The sequence below is a fragment of the Lissotriton helveticus genome, chromosome 12, assembly GCF_964261635.1.
Source record: "Lissotriton helveticus chromosome 12, aLisHel1.1, whole genome shotgun sequence".
In the NCBI taxonomy this organism is placed as follows: domain Eukaryota; kingdom Metazoa; phylum Chordata; class Amphibia; order Caudata; family Salamandridae; genus Lissotriton; species Lissotriton helveticus.
Window position 1 is genome coordinate 186,320,332 of NC_136073.1, and position 16,039 is coordinate 186,336,370.

Below are 16,039 nucleotides of genomic sequence, written 5' to 3' on the forward strand. Positions count from 1 at the left end.
ACTTCCCACATTCTTTGAGTTTTTACAATATCAGTTCACTGTGAATAGTGCAGGGAAGTGACGAAGGGCATTAACATATATCAGAAAATTGTATATTCTATTTATGATCTAGGGGATATCTTTCCACCAAGGGAACGGTGTGGTGCAGTGGCCAGAGTGGCTGCCTCCAGAATGTAAGACTCACAGTTGGTTCCCAGGTGCCAATGGCAGCTCAGCTCACCATAATATGCCTCTGGGCAATAGCTCACTTAAGCTTCGCAACGGACCCTTAAGGGGTAATATGTTTGCACTTTACAAGGAAGAATTATTATCATCATTATTATTATTCAATTCTGATTTCTGGTTGACGTGGAAGATTTGAGTTTTATTGATGTTGGCAAGTCGTTACCTAGAACCTCTTGGCGATATAGATGCTTAACAATGTACCATTGATTAATAATCAAAGGGTAAAGTGAACTATATCTCAGCCTATGTCAGCACAGATTGATGGCATCTGCTGTAAAATGTAGGAGCAATAGCACAGCAAATGTCAAAATACAAAGATGTAAAAAACTTTATTTCATTTATGGAGTTTTTAGAAGTCAGTCCTAGAGCAATTCTTACTTTGAAGGAGATTCCACTTCTTCCTACAGTAGAAGAAATAATGACACAAGGAAGGCAGTGCCTTGAAGAAATCCACACACACTAACAAGATTATTAGCCAGGCCCAGCAATCACCTACTGCTCTGTTATGCGATGCATGGGCAGTGGCAGCACAACTGATGAATGGAATACTATCAGCCAATCATAATAGTCAAACTGTGGAAAAGTAAATTTTGCCATGTTCTGTGTCCCTACGTGTCATCCATCATATGTTATGTGTGCATGATTAAATATGCATATGCATTCCCCATGTCCGATTAATGACGCAATTATAGTTGTGTCCACCTCTAGTATGCCAGTTTCCAGTCCTCGTGAATACTACGAATATCAGGCCTATGTAAAGCTACGTTGTCACGTTTCTCAGTGTGCACGTTATTCTATTATAAAGTCCCCGTTTCTAGGCCTCAAAAGGGCCTGGACACCAGATTCAGCTCCTGTCTCCTGAAGCCTCGCTGAGGAGCGATACAGCCCCCACCTGTATCCTCGACCCTTCACTTACTTCCTGCCTCGCAGTACCCGGCCCAGCCTGGCTCAGTCTCTGAGTCTGCCAAGAATATGTTATGATTCCAGTTATCCCACAGGAATCCCAGAATATGCAAATCCTGTTCGCGCTCCACCAGTCCCTGTAAATCAGGCACTTCCCGCTCCTCCAGACACGGGAGTACCTGTTACGGTACCCCCGGTCCAGCCCGCCATACAAGTCCAGCCTACATTTCCATTTCCCACTCTGCCAGGACGAAGAGCCTCAGTAGACCTAGACTCTAGTTTAGGGGCCGCAGGGGGAGGTACTCCTCAAACCCCGCCGCCACACAAGCGTTTAACGACAGCCGAATTACATGCACAAGCGTCACAGCGTACGCCCAGACATCAGACTGTAGCAGAAATAAGAAAATCCCTTGCCGAATGCTGTTATGATCCAGTCCCAGGCGAGGATAATATGGTTTTATATTCATTCCGCGTAAGAAAGGTGGCCGAGTATCTAGTCACCTTACCGAATATGAAAGAAGATCTAGACAGAATATATCGTTTCATCCGTACAGGGGATGATCCAGAAAGTATTAGCGAGGCCATGTCTCAAAGGAAAGCCGAGATCCAGCTTATGATATTAAAGTTTCTGATCAATTGTCTAATAAGAGAACAAGATTACCCGTCTAAAGATCCGGCTGAAATGAAAACCCTGACAAGGTGGAGTGATAATATAGCCGAGGGTAAGCACAAGACCGTCGGTGCTATGGAGAGTATGTACAAGAAAATCCGTAGAGAAATAATAAAGATACACGAACAACGTAAAGCAGCACAAGTAAGCGAGAAAGAAAGTAACTCTGATACTGAAGAGGTAGAGGACGAGAATCCCGCCAGAATAGCGTATGTAGGAAAATCTAGATTTCCAGATCGCCATTTACGCCTAGAACACAAGTCTATTTTCCATTCTCCAGCACCAGAACAAGGTTCACTAGAACAAGTGTTTCAAGCTACCGATCACATTCTGAAATCACGAATCGGTTACAGTGAGTTAAGTACCATGCATGAACAAGAACTAGCCCGATCAGCAGTCCGATGGATTACTGATTCTACCACTTTTCCAGACGAAATAGTGGCACAAATGTTTCTGAAAATGCCCCCAGCCGAGCAACGACTGGTGGGTATGTATATGATTCAGCACCTCATTACTCTGTATGAGGGTCAACACTCTGATCCAGGTCCGTTACATGATATCCTGAACGAGTTACTCCAGTATAGATGGAAAGGTCTAGGTACCGACTTAATTAGTGTCATTCTAGAACAGCGTCACAAATATGGAACGTTTCTGAACCCGCATTTTGTTCATGTCTCACCCCCAGAAGGTAAACCATTTTACATGGAAAGACAGAATCCGTTACGAGAAGTCCACCCAGTTAAAGGAACGGGTGGCGAAATGCAGCGAGTGTTTGTATACACTCCAATTACAAAGATGGAACTCCTCGAAATGAAGAAATTAATTCCCTGTCATGACAAAGATCCAGCAGGGTTCCATAGAGAATTAAAAGACATGCTCCGTATGGGAGAATACACTTACCCAGATATCATTAAAATGTTAAAGGTCCTGTTGCCCGCAGGGGTGTATGAAAAGCTCAAGGAAAAAGAATGGGAGGTGGGAGAGAAAAAGATCGATTGGGCAGTTCTAGAAGCTGAAGATAAGGCACGAGTACCAGGTACCGGTCTTGGAGATAAATGTAAAGAATTACCAGAATTATTGATTCAAGTTTTACCCAGATTATTGACAACTAGAAAAGAAGACTGGGATGCAATCTCAGCCTGTAAACAGAAGCAAGATGAGGATATTAGTGATTTTTATTCTAGATTTGAAAAGTGTTTTAGTATCAACAGTGGCCTCAAGACAAGTAGTGAGTCATACCCTCACCTTTTTGTTACTAAATTAGTCGAGAATTCAAGCCCACCAATTAAGAATCGAGTTCTGAAAGTCGAAAGTACCTGGCAAGCTAATACCCCGTCCCAGATGTTGCAGATGCTTCAATACCACCAGAATAGAATCAGGGAAGAGCAAGAACACGAAAGAAAACGTATGAAAGACACGAAAATGAAAGTACTAGTTGCACAATCCGTTCCTCAAGACAGTCAGAAGAGGGGTCCGAATCAAGCCAGTCATCCTGCAGCTCCCGTTAAAGGGAATTGCAATTATTGTAAACAGCCAGGTCATTTTATAAATGAGTGTGCAGTTCTGAAACACAACATAGCTACTGGTAAGACTAAAGAAAGACCACGTCCGCCTAGACAGGAACAAGTTTCACAGATTCCTCAGCCACAGAATGCACCACAGACAGTTACCGCACCGCAGCCTATTGCTGCAACACAGCATGTTACATCGCAGATGTACCAGTATGCACAGTCTGAGTATCCAGAGTATCAGCAGTATTCATGAAACAGCCTAGAGAGGGAGGTAGGCTTGCCTCTCATCGAGATACCTGTGGATCAAGAAGGTCCCTATGTTCACAGTCAAGTATTAGGGAAAGACAGAAAGTTTTTGATTGATACAGGGGCAAGTAGGACCACAATTAGTCACGCCGAAGTTCCAGGGGCTCCGCTCTCAGGCTCAAGAAATGTTTCCCTTGGATTTTCAGGAAAACCTATCGTAAATGAGATTTCAAAGCCAGTTTCTCTGGAAGTAGGTCCATTGTCCCGCACTACTGATCTGTTACTTACTAAGTCATGTCCAGAAAACCTATTAGGCATTAGGACACTGAAAGAGTTAGGTGCAGTTATATGCTGTTCCCCAGAGGGAATACGATTGTTCCTACGTGACTTTAAGGGTCACTATGTATTACGAGATTTTGATTCAAGACTGTCTAAAGTTCCGCAGCATCTATGGGCACAAGGTCCAACTGATGTAGGTTACATGCAAATCACACCCTATCGTGTGACTCTCAAGCCAGGTGTAGTGTTACCACGAATCAGACAGTACAGATTGCCACCTGAGGCTGTAGCAGCCTTATCCAAAATTATTGACGAGCTTATTGCTCAAGGAGTGGTTGTAGAAACTGACTCCAATGTATGTAATTCTCCGATCATTCCAGTCATGAAACGTACTGATCCAAATGCACCCCCAGTATATCGATTAGTGATTGACCTACGAGAGCTTAATAAATGTATTATTCCGCAGTACCCAGTTGTCCCAGACATCTCTTCCCTATTAACGGCCATTGATTCCGAAGCCACGTTCTTCACTGTCATAGACCTCAAGAACGCATTTTTCAGTGTTCCTATTCATCCAGACAGCCAGTTCCTTTTCGGATTTTGTTTAAATGGAAGGAGCTATATGTTTACACGAGCTCCTCAAGGTTTCACAGAAAGTCCTAGTATTTACAGTCAAGCACTTAAGAGACAACTTGACAACATTCACATGCCAACTGACACTGCCCTGCTCCAGTATGTCGATGATCTACTGATCACAGCCCGTTCTGAACGTGCTTGCGAGCAAGCATCCCTTACAGTCTTGTATTTCCTAGCCGAGATGGGGCACAAGGTGTCCCCTTCTAAGCTTCAATTCTGTGTCCAGCAAGTGGTATACTTAGGACACTTGCTGTCCAAGAGGGGTAGGCAGTTGACACCAGACCGTATCCAGTTAATAGCGAGTCTTCCTCAGCCCAAGACCCAGAAGGAGGTACGTGCTTTTATCGGCCTTACTTCTTATTGCAGACAATGGATTCCTCAGTATGCATTTCTAGCTAAGCCACTGATACAGTTAACGACACAGGAGGCAGCCGTATCGACTGTCCTCCCTTGGACATCTGAACATACACTTAGTTTCAATGAGTTAAAGAAAGCCCTATGCCAAGCTCCAGTCCTAGCGACACCGAACTACAGTAAGCCTTTTACACTTTTCGTTACTGAACGTGAAGGTACAGCATTATCTGTTCTTACACAAGATCAAGCAGGACAATACAAGCCCTGTGCTTATTTTTCGAGCACATTAGATCCTGTAGCCCAGGCTCTGCCTGCGTGCCTCAAGTCAGTTGCAGCCACAGCACTAGCTATCAGACAAAGTGATTCCATAGTCTTAGGACATACCTTGACAGTACAAGTTCCACATTCCGTGGAAGTTCTTTTAAACCGAACACAAACTCAGCACTTGACAATTGCACGTTTAACAGGTTATGAATTGACACTGTTCCAGCCACACATAGAAATCAGACGCTGCAACATTTTAAATCCTGCTACACTGTTACCATCAGTTACTTCGAATCCTGTCCCACATGACTGTGTGGAAGTAGTTAACATTACGACTAAGCCAAGACAAGATCTGACAGATATTCCGTTACCAGACCCCGACCTGACACTTTATGTGGATGGTTCATGTATGAGAACTAGTACAGGAGAACTAGTCGCCGCGTATGCAGTGACTACTGACACCGAAGTTATTGAAACACACCGTATTGATACCCTGTCCGCTCAAGCAGCAGAGCTAGTTGCTCTGACACAAGCCTGCATACACGCCAAGAACTTGAAAGTTAATGTTTACACAGATTCACGTTACGCATTCGGAGTTGTACACGACTTCGGAGTGCTCTGGCAGGAGAGAGGTTTCATGACTTCTCATGGAACCAAGATTCAGCATGGTCTCCTTATTCAAGCTCTGATAGATGCCATACACTTACCGACATCTATTGCTATTATGAAGTGCAAAGCACATACGAAAGTTACTGACACCATTTCCCAAGGTAACGATCTAGCAGATCGCACAGCCAAGCTTACAGCACAGACTCTAGACATTCCAGTTAATCAGACACATACTCCAGATCCGACTACATGCATGACAGTTAAGGACCCTACACAAGATGTCATAGATATCCAGTTACATGCTACTCCCGAAGAAATCAAGAAATGGTCCGAACAAGGAGGGGTCCAGACAGATCAAGGATGGTTAACGAAGGGTAGAGCCACATGGTTTCTCCCCGACTCTATGGTTCAAGTCATCATTAATACCGCACATAGTCCAGCACATTTAGGAGAAAAAGCTATGTTAGACAGTATCCAGAACATTTGGTTCAACAAGCATTTACGAGCTGCAGCCAAGCAGAAAGTCCGTACCTGTATGATATGTTGTCAGTTTAATCCAGGTAAAAGTGTCCCGGTGGAACAAGGTGGATTCCAGCCCCCTGACCACCCTTTCGAAGTCCTCCAGATGGATTATATTCAGATGGAGCGATGTCGAGGTTTCAAGTATGTCCTTGTAGTTGTATGCGCTTTATCCAGGTGGACAGAAGCATATCCAGTCCCAGATTACACAGCCGCGACCACTGCCAAGCAGTTGGTTCGTGAGTTCTTCCCTCGTTATGGACTCCCTAGAGTCGTATATTCTGACAACGGTCAGCCATTCTCATCTGAACTCATGAAGCATGTTTCCCTGTTGTTAGGGTACCAGTGGAAGTTTCATTGTGTACGCCATCCTGAAGCAGCCGGTCTCGTAGAGAGACATAACCAGACTCTGAAAATCCGTATTGCAAAAGTGTGTAAAGAAAAAGGTGTGGACTGGCTAGTAGCTCTGCCAGTTGCTTTATTTTATATGCGTATGGTCGCACATTCCAGATCAGGTCTGTCCCCGTATGAGGTCGTATTCGGCCGCCCCCCTAACATGTGGGGTACTCCTAGACCCCGAAGTATTACCGATGTTTCAAGTAATATGCTGACAGATTACCTAGCTTCCTTGATGTCTGCCCTCAACTCATGTCGTTCACAGGTTGCCGCCGCATTTCCAGACAATACCGAGGTGGCACCGCACGAAATCGTTCCAGGATCCATGGTGATGGTCCGCAACTTTGACAGATCAAGTCCGCTGGAGCCTCGTTGGAAAGAGCCCCGACAGGTCCTCCTCACCACCCGTACAGCCGTGAAGTTGGAAGGACGCAAAGGCTGGGTGCACCTTTCTCATGTCAAACTTTTTAATGGACTGAAACCCGTCTTAAAGAACATTTCCCAGGATTTGAAGGATTGCCAAAGCAGTGTTCTCAAGGACTGTCCCGCAAAAGACATTGCTACAACCCCTCCCCTGTTAGAGAAAACTCCGCAACAGGAGTATAAACTCAAACTCCGGTCTAGTAAAATAAGTCAGTCAGTTTGATTGTCTAAGTCCTCCCCTAGGTGAAACGGTTAGACTGTTTCTGACATGTATAAAATAGACCCCCATAGTGAGAGAGTTAGTCAAAACTCAATCCGATGTATCGTTTTTCTATGTTTCATATTATTTCTCAGCCTTATGATTTCCTGCACCAGTTATGCATTTTTCTTGTATTTCCCAGTTCTTCATGTAAATAAGTCTGCTAATGCTACAGTAGAGCACACGTTTAGTGATCTGCCTCCTCATGAACTGTCTTACCGCCTCGCCATGCGAAATAACTCCTTTATCCGTATGTTACATTACTCACACCAGACCAGCAATGCCACTAATTGTTGGGTGTGTGGTCGACTCCCCCCTTTCCAGACACCGAAGGGAGTCCTGCCACTTTTTCCTTATCCCTTTTCACATAATGGTTCGTGTGGAGCATGGTCCACGTTAACGTCATCCTCAACAGATATGTCTTTTCTTAACAGTACATGTTTCCCAGACAAGCAAGGTCCTCCCCACAGAACAGGTTTAGATCTAGAAAATGAAGTTTACAATTTAGGTAATTATTCTTCGAATTTTATGGTCCTGAATGTTCAGTCTGATACTACTCCAGACTTACCTGCTATTTCAGTACTACCAGTCAAAGGTGAATTATGTGTCCGAAATAATGGTTCCGTACACGTAGGACATAGTGATTGTACTACTATTGTCAAGTATAGTGACAGTGGGAAATCTATTTTCAAAGCTTCACGTCATTCTTATTTTATTTGTGGTCAAACTGCATATGTTCGTCTGCCCCTCGATTGGGAGGGAACCTGTTACATTGCCTTCCTACTGCCACCAGTTTTCCTAGCCCCACCTGATTATCATAGAAACACACATCTAGTACACGTTAGACATATAAGGGAGTCCCCAATTGTCGATTATACTGAAACTACTCTAGAACAATATACCGATTTCAATAAAGGTTTCTTCTTCTTTATAGGCCCTGTCCAGAATAGTAAGTTAATCCGTAGATTAACCAGAACCCTTGAAGCTGTAGTAAATGAGACTGCCTCCGCTCTAGGTAACTTAACCGAAGAGCAATCTGCTATGAGATTTGTCGTTTTGCAGAATCGTCTCGTCCTTGACGTCATACTGGCCGATAGGGGCGGGGCCTGTAGAGTCATCGGATCTAGTTGCTGTATTTTCATTCCAAATAACGCGCCGTCTGTTTATTCAGCTATAACCAGACTCCATAAAATTGCCCATCTGTTACACCAAGATCCAGGCACCTGGACATGGTCCGGTTGGTTCTGGAATATAATTTCCGCATGGGGATGGAAAATATTGTCCTTTCTAGGTATTGCAGTAGCGATCATATTCAGCTGCTGCCTCTGTATACAATGTGGCCCTGCGATTTGCGGCATTTGTGCTACCTCTTGTATTCCTAGTCCCAAGCCCCGTTCTAAATCCCGTTCCAGGATAATTCGAGACGAACAAATGATACTGTATGAAATGATAGATGGTATCATGAAAATTGATGTTTCCTGATGGAAACGTAGTGACAAGGAGGGAATGTGGAAAAGTAAATTTTGCCATGTTCTGTGTCCCTACGTGTCATCCATCATATGTTATGTGTGCATGATTAAATATGCATATGCATTCCCCATGTCCGATTAATGACGCAATTATAGTTGTGTCCACCTCTAGTATGCCAGTTTCCAGTCCTCTTGAAAACTACGAATATCAGGCCTATGTAAAGCTACGTTGTCACGTTTCTCAGTGTGCACGTTATTCTATTATAAAGTCCCCGTTTCTAGGCCTCAAAAGGGCCTGGACACCAGATTCAGCTCCTGTCTCCTGAAGCCTCGCTGAGGAGCGATACAGCCCCCACCTGTATCCTCGACCCTTCACTTACTTCCTGCCTCGCAGTACCCGGCCCAGCCTGGCTCAGTCTCTGAGTCTGCCAAGAATATGTTATGATTCCAGTTATCAGTTCAGTCCTCCTTCTCTGCATTCCTAAGCTACTGAATCGCATCGATAGTTTCCGTCATTGTCTAGCCTTCACGTCTCCACGTTAGAGAAATACTGCATTTAATGGTCATTTAATATTCTTCATCACGCACTACATGTAGAATAATGCATGGTCCAGTCTTAGAATCAAGTTAGCCTTTCCCCTCCTGACTTCTAGTTTATATCAACATGTTCTCTAAACATCAGATACTAGATACTGTTTAGGTACATGTCGCCCTGACTCTCCAGACTTCAGTCTCTGCTCCTAGCACAGAGTTCATAGCCCCCAGCTTCTCCTAGTAACACGTCACTGCTAGTTTGCGCGCACCATCAGGTTAGAGGTCCCGGCTCCTTAGGTAGCCCCCTCCATGGTTTCCGCCCCATTCATGACATATTCTGTTACGTTTACATCACATGTCTATGTATACGCCCCGTTACACCTCTTTTCGCCCTTATCTTTCGCGACTGCTACGCGTCACGCCTTCTGCTCCACCCACTGCTACGCCTACTGCAATGTAATGCTATGTGTTTGCGTTATGTATATATGCTCATGTATTGTTATTAAAAGTCAGCGCGCTCATCCCAGATCCAGCCCCAGCAGCTGCTGGGCCCTGTCATCCTATTCCTATGCAGGTTGTCCTGTTCCTGTCCTTATGCTGTATTAAACCTGCAAAACTCCTACTACCTCGAATCTTGACTCTTATTTATTGAGCTATCTGTTATGATATATGTCTAGTCAAAAAGAGAGGTATTATTTATTTATTTACCACAAAACCACACATTACCCTTCTAGTTGGTTGATAGTAGCTACTTCAGCAGTGCTTAGAGAAGGGGTAGGCATCCCTAAATCAGGTATTGTTCCATGTTCAGGTAAGAGGTCTGCTCTTTTTTTCAAGTCTGTCTGCAAGGATACCCTCCTGGGTGATAGTGTGCTCTACAAATGTGCAGAGCATAAAGCATGTATACGTGTTTTTAGCTGTGATCTGCAAACCAAAAAAGAAGCAGCTTCTGCATGTTTGCTTTTCAGCAAAAACTTTACCCTGCCTACAGTCAAGAGTTTATATCCATATCAAAACACTGCTCACCCAGTGCAGACCCATCTGCATGATATGGCCAAAAAACGTTTCCAGTCGGGATCCAAACAAATGGAATGAAGTAGGGCTTGAGAAAGGCAGCATATTATATGAAAGGAGTAGCACAACATAACATGCTTTCATGTTATAACTACATGACTGTCTAAAGAGTAATAGCTAAAACACTCAATGATCATCATCACCTTACAGAATGAATTTGCTAATTCTAGCAAATGAAATGGGTTAACCTCTACCGCGCTAGCGGGTTTTCCCGCTGTGCGCTGAAATTTGAAAATCGTGCGTAACGTGACAAAGCCAGCTCGTCATCCGCGTAGCGTAGGTAACGCCCATGACGAGCTGGCTTTGTCATCAGCGCTGAAGGGGTTAAGAGATAGTTAGAGTCTTGCGGTCTCCGGCAAGCCATGATCCATAGCTTCTATGTCTGATAAAAGTGTGATTAAACTCATTGATATTCATAGCACACAACACAGGCTAGTGGTGTTTGCTTGCATTTTATTCATACATTGTTGTAAATAAGGTGCCTGGAGGATCCACCACACAAGAAAACAAGTTGCAAAACAACAGACCCATAGTGATACTTTTTGCTTCAAAGGCTTTATTAGAAGGTACCCATAATGATGGGGAAGGACAAAAATCTTTAAAAAGTTGCATTTGCCAATACTAATTCAACTATTAATGGAATAGGCTATTGATTTTCTAGCTTCTTGTCTTCAAATAAGCACAGTTTATTGATTCCTTTTCATTCATTTGCGACACTTTCAAAGAAATTGAAGTAATTTTCAGGCCTGAGAGCAGTCAGAATCTTCTGTGTTTCAAGAAAGACTCTGGGTATTTCGTTCGTAAAAGCCGAACCATAGAGACAGAAATGCGCGAGCCACCCTCAGATAAAAAAAACAAGCAGGAAATACAGTAATCACCCATCGACAATTAGACACAGGTTTTAGAACAATGCACAATATTTTTTGCTATAACTTACAGCAATCCGGTGCCAGATGTACAAATCATTCTAACAGTTGAAAAACACCCCACTTTTGAGTTTGCCGCCACAAAAAGCTCATAAAATGGGATTACAACCCCATAATATTTTGGTATTTGGAAGGGTCATATTGTAGGCGTCCCTTTCATATACTAAATAACTATATAACGCATCAGTGATTTGCAACCGAAATCCAGTTAAACAATACATGATTTGAAGTGGTAATCCAGTTGCACCGCCAACTCTCAAACATACTTAAAAATAAGGGAAGTAAACTATTCTTTTAACACGGCCTTCTTTCCCTTAAGGTAACTGGGCTGCACTTTAAAAAAATTAAAGGTTTACTTTATTGGAAGGTGATCCCAGACAATGCAATCAGCTGACTGTAGCAGATCACCATCCTTGTGATGGCCACCAATTAGAGTGAGTCACGATTTGTGACCTACCTAATTAATATTCATGAGGTGGATCAGATTACGACTAAGCATGGGCGTAAAATCCGTTCCGCTCGCGGATTTTGCGGATTTTCGGCAAATTCGCAATCCGTGAACTCTCGCGAACTTGCCGAAAATTCGTAAATCCGTGCGAAGCGGATTTTTTGCTTGGTCGCACTTGCCAACTAGAATACTATACAATTAGATGCGGCGGGCAGCGACAATCTCGCAATTGCGAGATTGTAAAATTTACAATTTCGCACAAGAAATCCACCAGCAGGCAGCATAAACCTTGAAAATTATGATTTTTATCAGAATAACTCCTCAGGTTGACATTTGCCTGCACTTGTTTTTTGGAAGGAGTCCATTTTGGGGGGGGGGTGGGAGGAAGGAAGTGCCCCATAGTCTCCAACTTCCTGTTCCTGTCCAGCAGGCTCCTCCCAGTGCTTTCTTCATGTGCTGGTCACTTTGATTTGGATCTTGACCTGGAAGGATTACTTTTTGTGGATGCTGCTGGATATTTGGATTTTTGCAACACTGAAAGCACTCAGCAGGTGCAAAAGTTCAATCTTATCATTAGTAAGCATACCCTGTAGTGCTTCCTGAGGGGCCCCTTCAGAGTTCAGTTGCCTACTTGCAACTATTCTATGACCCTGCTCTGACCCTCACAGCAGGCTCAGAGAATAGCTACAAGTATACAACAAAGGTCCTGTTAAAAAAATTACACTGCAACAGAAAGCAATTACAGATAAGGAAGCAGGTGCCAGCCTGGAAGCTCAAATTCAGGGACACATTAATCAGCCCCAAATTCATTCATGTCAGTTGAGGCAGAGCAGGTGTGCATTTCCCCCCATAATCTACAGTGATGTACTAGAGGGTGGCATGAGTGAGCCAGAGGGTGGCCTGGGTGAGCCAGAGGGTGGCAGTGGTGAAACAGAGGGTGGCAGTGGTGAAACAGAGGGTGCTGTGATGAAAAAGACGTAGAAACAACATGGTCGCGACCGTTGCTACCCGACAAGTAAGTTCGCGTTTGAGAACTGGTAAAAAACCCTTGCGAAATGGCAGAAACACTTGCGAACACAAAAAAAAAAGGAATCCGCAAAATTCACGAGAGTTCGCGGATTTTGCGCACTGCGAATCCGTAAATACGCAATTTTGCGGATTGCCAATTCGCAAAATCCGCCCATGCTTAATTACGACCCACTTTGAATCAGAATTTTATATACCAACATACTACTACATAGGTCGGTTCCTCATTGCAAGGGGTAAATAGTATATCTGGCCCCTGGATCTTCTATCAGCAAGCAAATTAATAACATTATTTATTTTTTAGCATTGCAAGAAAATAATATTTTTGTAAAACATTTGAAATTGAAACTAAGGGGTCCATTAGGATGGCGGGCGGGCGGGCAGCGGCAAACGGAACCGCCCGCCATAAGGGCAGGGGTCCCGTGGGGGGTATTAGAATGTGCCCGCCACAGTGGCGGGCACATCCTGTATTTTTAGTATTGTGGCGGGCGGTGCACTCTGCACCGCCGCCACAATACTAAAAATGATTTGCAGTATTTCCATTAACAAAGCAGCAGGCACCGCGCGGTGCCTGCCACTTTGTTAATGCAAATGTGGGGGGGTACCACAGGTACCCCCCTGTGTGCATACCCCTACTATGCTTCACTCTGGGGGCCCGCAGGGGGCCCCCAGAGTGAACACCGCCTGCCTTTCCGTGGCGGCATTGCCGCCGCGGAAAGGCATGACAAACAGCCCATTGTAATATGGCTGGCGGTGTCTATTAGACACCGACACCATATTAAACTTTTTCCGCCCCGGCCGCAAGGCGACCGGGGCGGAAAACAGGTGGGCAGTGTTTACTGCGGTCCCCTCCGCCATTGTAATGTGGCGGGGGAGAATGCAGGGATGGATGTCGGGCGAATTGCCTCCGCCAGGCTGGCGGTGGCCCCCGCCAGCCTGGCGGAGGCAATCCGCCCACATCCTAATGTCCCCCTAAATGTTCTATGAAAAGTATTTCTGTACAACTTTACATGTACACGTTGGAATATTTTTCCCTATGCACACACACAATTCTAAGGCTATTCACATGTGTGTAAAACCATAACTTATCACCATATAGTGTAGTTTTAAAGTCAGGAGAGTTACAGGGCCGGCACATTCGTATCACAGGATTCGAAAATAGAAAAGTCATCTTTGCAATGAGAGGGTGTGTACTTAAAAAAGTGTAATAATGTTTTTCTATATCTATACTAATATATTAAAGAGAGAGCCCAAACCTTTGAGGCGGGTAATCTCAGGAACCACAGCACCAATCACAATACCCAATACAGCGTTGGAAAAGGCAGTTGCAGCAGAAGGACATAGGCTATGCAGACGCCCACCATATACATTTAGAAGGTAAAAGAACCGTGCCAGCAAAGTAGTCCCTTGTGAGCGTGTCTGTGTTGTGCTGTTTGGCGTGTGCTGGGGGCGTGACAAATGCTGGGGGCATGTGGTATGTTCTGCCCTTCATGCCATGTCATATATCGTACGCTAATCCCACCCTTCTCCCTTTAAATACCCCTGCACCCCATATTCATAACCCACCCTTACTCCTTAAAATACCACAACACCCTGGAACACTAACCCATCTTAACCCTATAAATATACCCTGTACCCCAAAACCCAAACCTATCCCTAAACCCTAAAAATACCCCTGTACCTCAAAACCCAAACCTAGCCCTGAACCCTATAAATACCCCTATACCTCAAAACCCAAACCTACCCCTGAACCCTAAAAATACCCCTGTACCCCAAAACCCAAACCTAGCCCTGAACCCTAAAAATACCACTGTACCCCAAAACCACCCCTGAACCCTAAAATACCCCTGTACCCCAAAACCCAAACCTAGCTCCGAACCCTTAAAATACCCCTGTACCCCAAAACCCAAACCTAGCCCTGAACCCTAAAAATAACCATGTACCCCAAAACCCAAACCTACCCCTGAACCCTAAAATACCCCTGTACCCCAAAACCCAAACCTAGCTCTGAACCCTTAAAATACCCCTGTACCCCAAAACCCAAACCTACCGCTGAACCCTAAAAATACCCCTGTACCCCAAAACCCAAACCTAGCCCTGAACCCTAAAAATAACCTTGTACCCCAAAACCCAAACCTACCCCTGAACCCTAAAATACCCCTGTACCCCAAAACTCAAACCTAGCCCACAGCCCTAAAAATAGCCCTGTACCCAAAAACCCAAACCTAGCCCTGAACCCTTAAAATACCCCTATACCCCAAAACCCAAACCTAGCCCTGAACCCTAAAAATACCCCTGTACCCCAAAACCCATACCTATCCCTAAACCCTAAAACTACCCCTGTGCCCCATAACCCAAAACTATATCTGAACCCTTAAAATACCCAAACACCCCAAAACATATACCTCAGTACCCCAAAACATATACCCCTATACCCATACTTACCTTATCCAAACATTAAAAAAAACATGCTTTTACCATTCATGGATTTACAACGAATTTCATTGTAAATGTATGCGTGGTAAAAGCATATAAAATGTAATGCCAAGCGTTATAATGGCATTGCGGAGTCATGGTACTTTTGTAATGAAAGTATGCGAAGTGATGGTATGCGGAAAGAAAGTTGCGGAATAATGGGTGTTTACCCTCCCACGGTAAGTACATTGGTGGCACGGCGGCCCACATCTCCAGCAACATACTCATATTTTTTCACCACCCATTTGAAAAATGCACAGGTCTCTCTCATTGATGGTCAGCACCGACATTCACTTTTAGACACACATCCTGCCACAAATTCTCAAATTGCGAACTTTAGAGCTGGGGAGCTACGTTTGAATCTCGGCATCAGCTCAACATCCTGTGATTCCAGGCAAATCGCTTTGTCTCCCTGTGCCAACAACAGATGAATGTGTTCTTCTGTAATGTAAATTGTGCTCATGCCATGTTGTCGAGTCTGCGCTATATAATATTGCAAGGAAAAATAAAGTAGGGAAACTCGAGTTCACACACTACTGAACGCGCACTCTTAAGTCCATCAGCAGTGCACTGTGAATCGGAGCGTTTCACAGGCCTGTCACAGATAAGAAATGCTATCAAAACGAAATCCTACAAAACAATATTCTACTGGCCGGCAGCAATTCATACCCGGACAACGTCGGGATGGGCTGCTATTCATGAATATAAGAATGACCACGAAGGAATCTTATTGGTAAATTTGCCTGTATACTATGAAAATGAGTCATAGGAGATCTATTCTGCTGCCCAAATA

The 16,039-nt window shown here is 44.3% G+C and overlaps 1 protein-coding gene across 1 annotated transcript in view; it reads left to right on the forward strand.

Annotated features, from left to right (window-relative positions):
• The window catches only part of CDH13 (cadherin 13), a 2,391,456-nt gene that overhangs the window by 1,995,053 nt on the left and 380,364 nt on the right, over nt 1–16,039 (forward strand). The window lies entirely within an intron of this gene.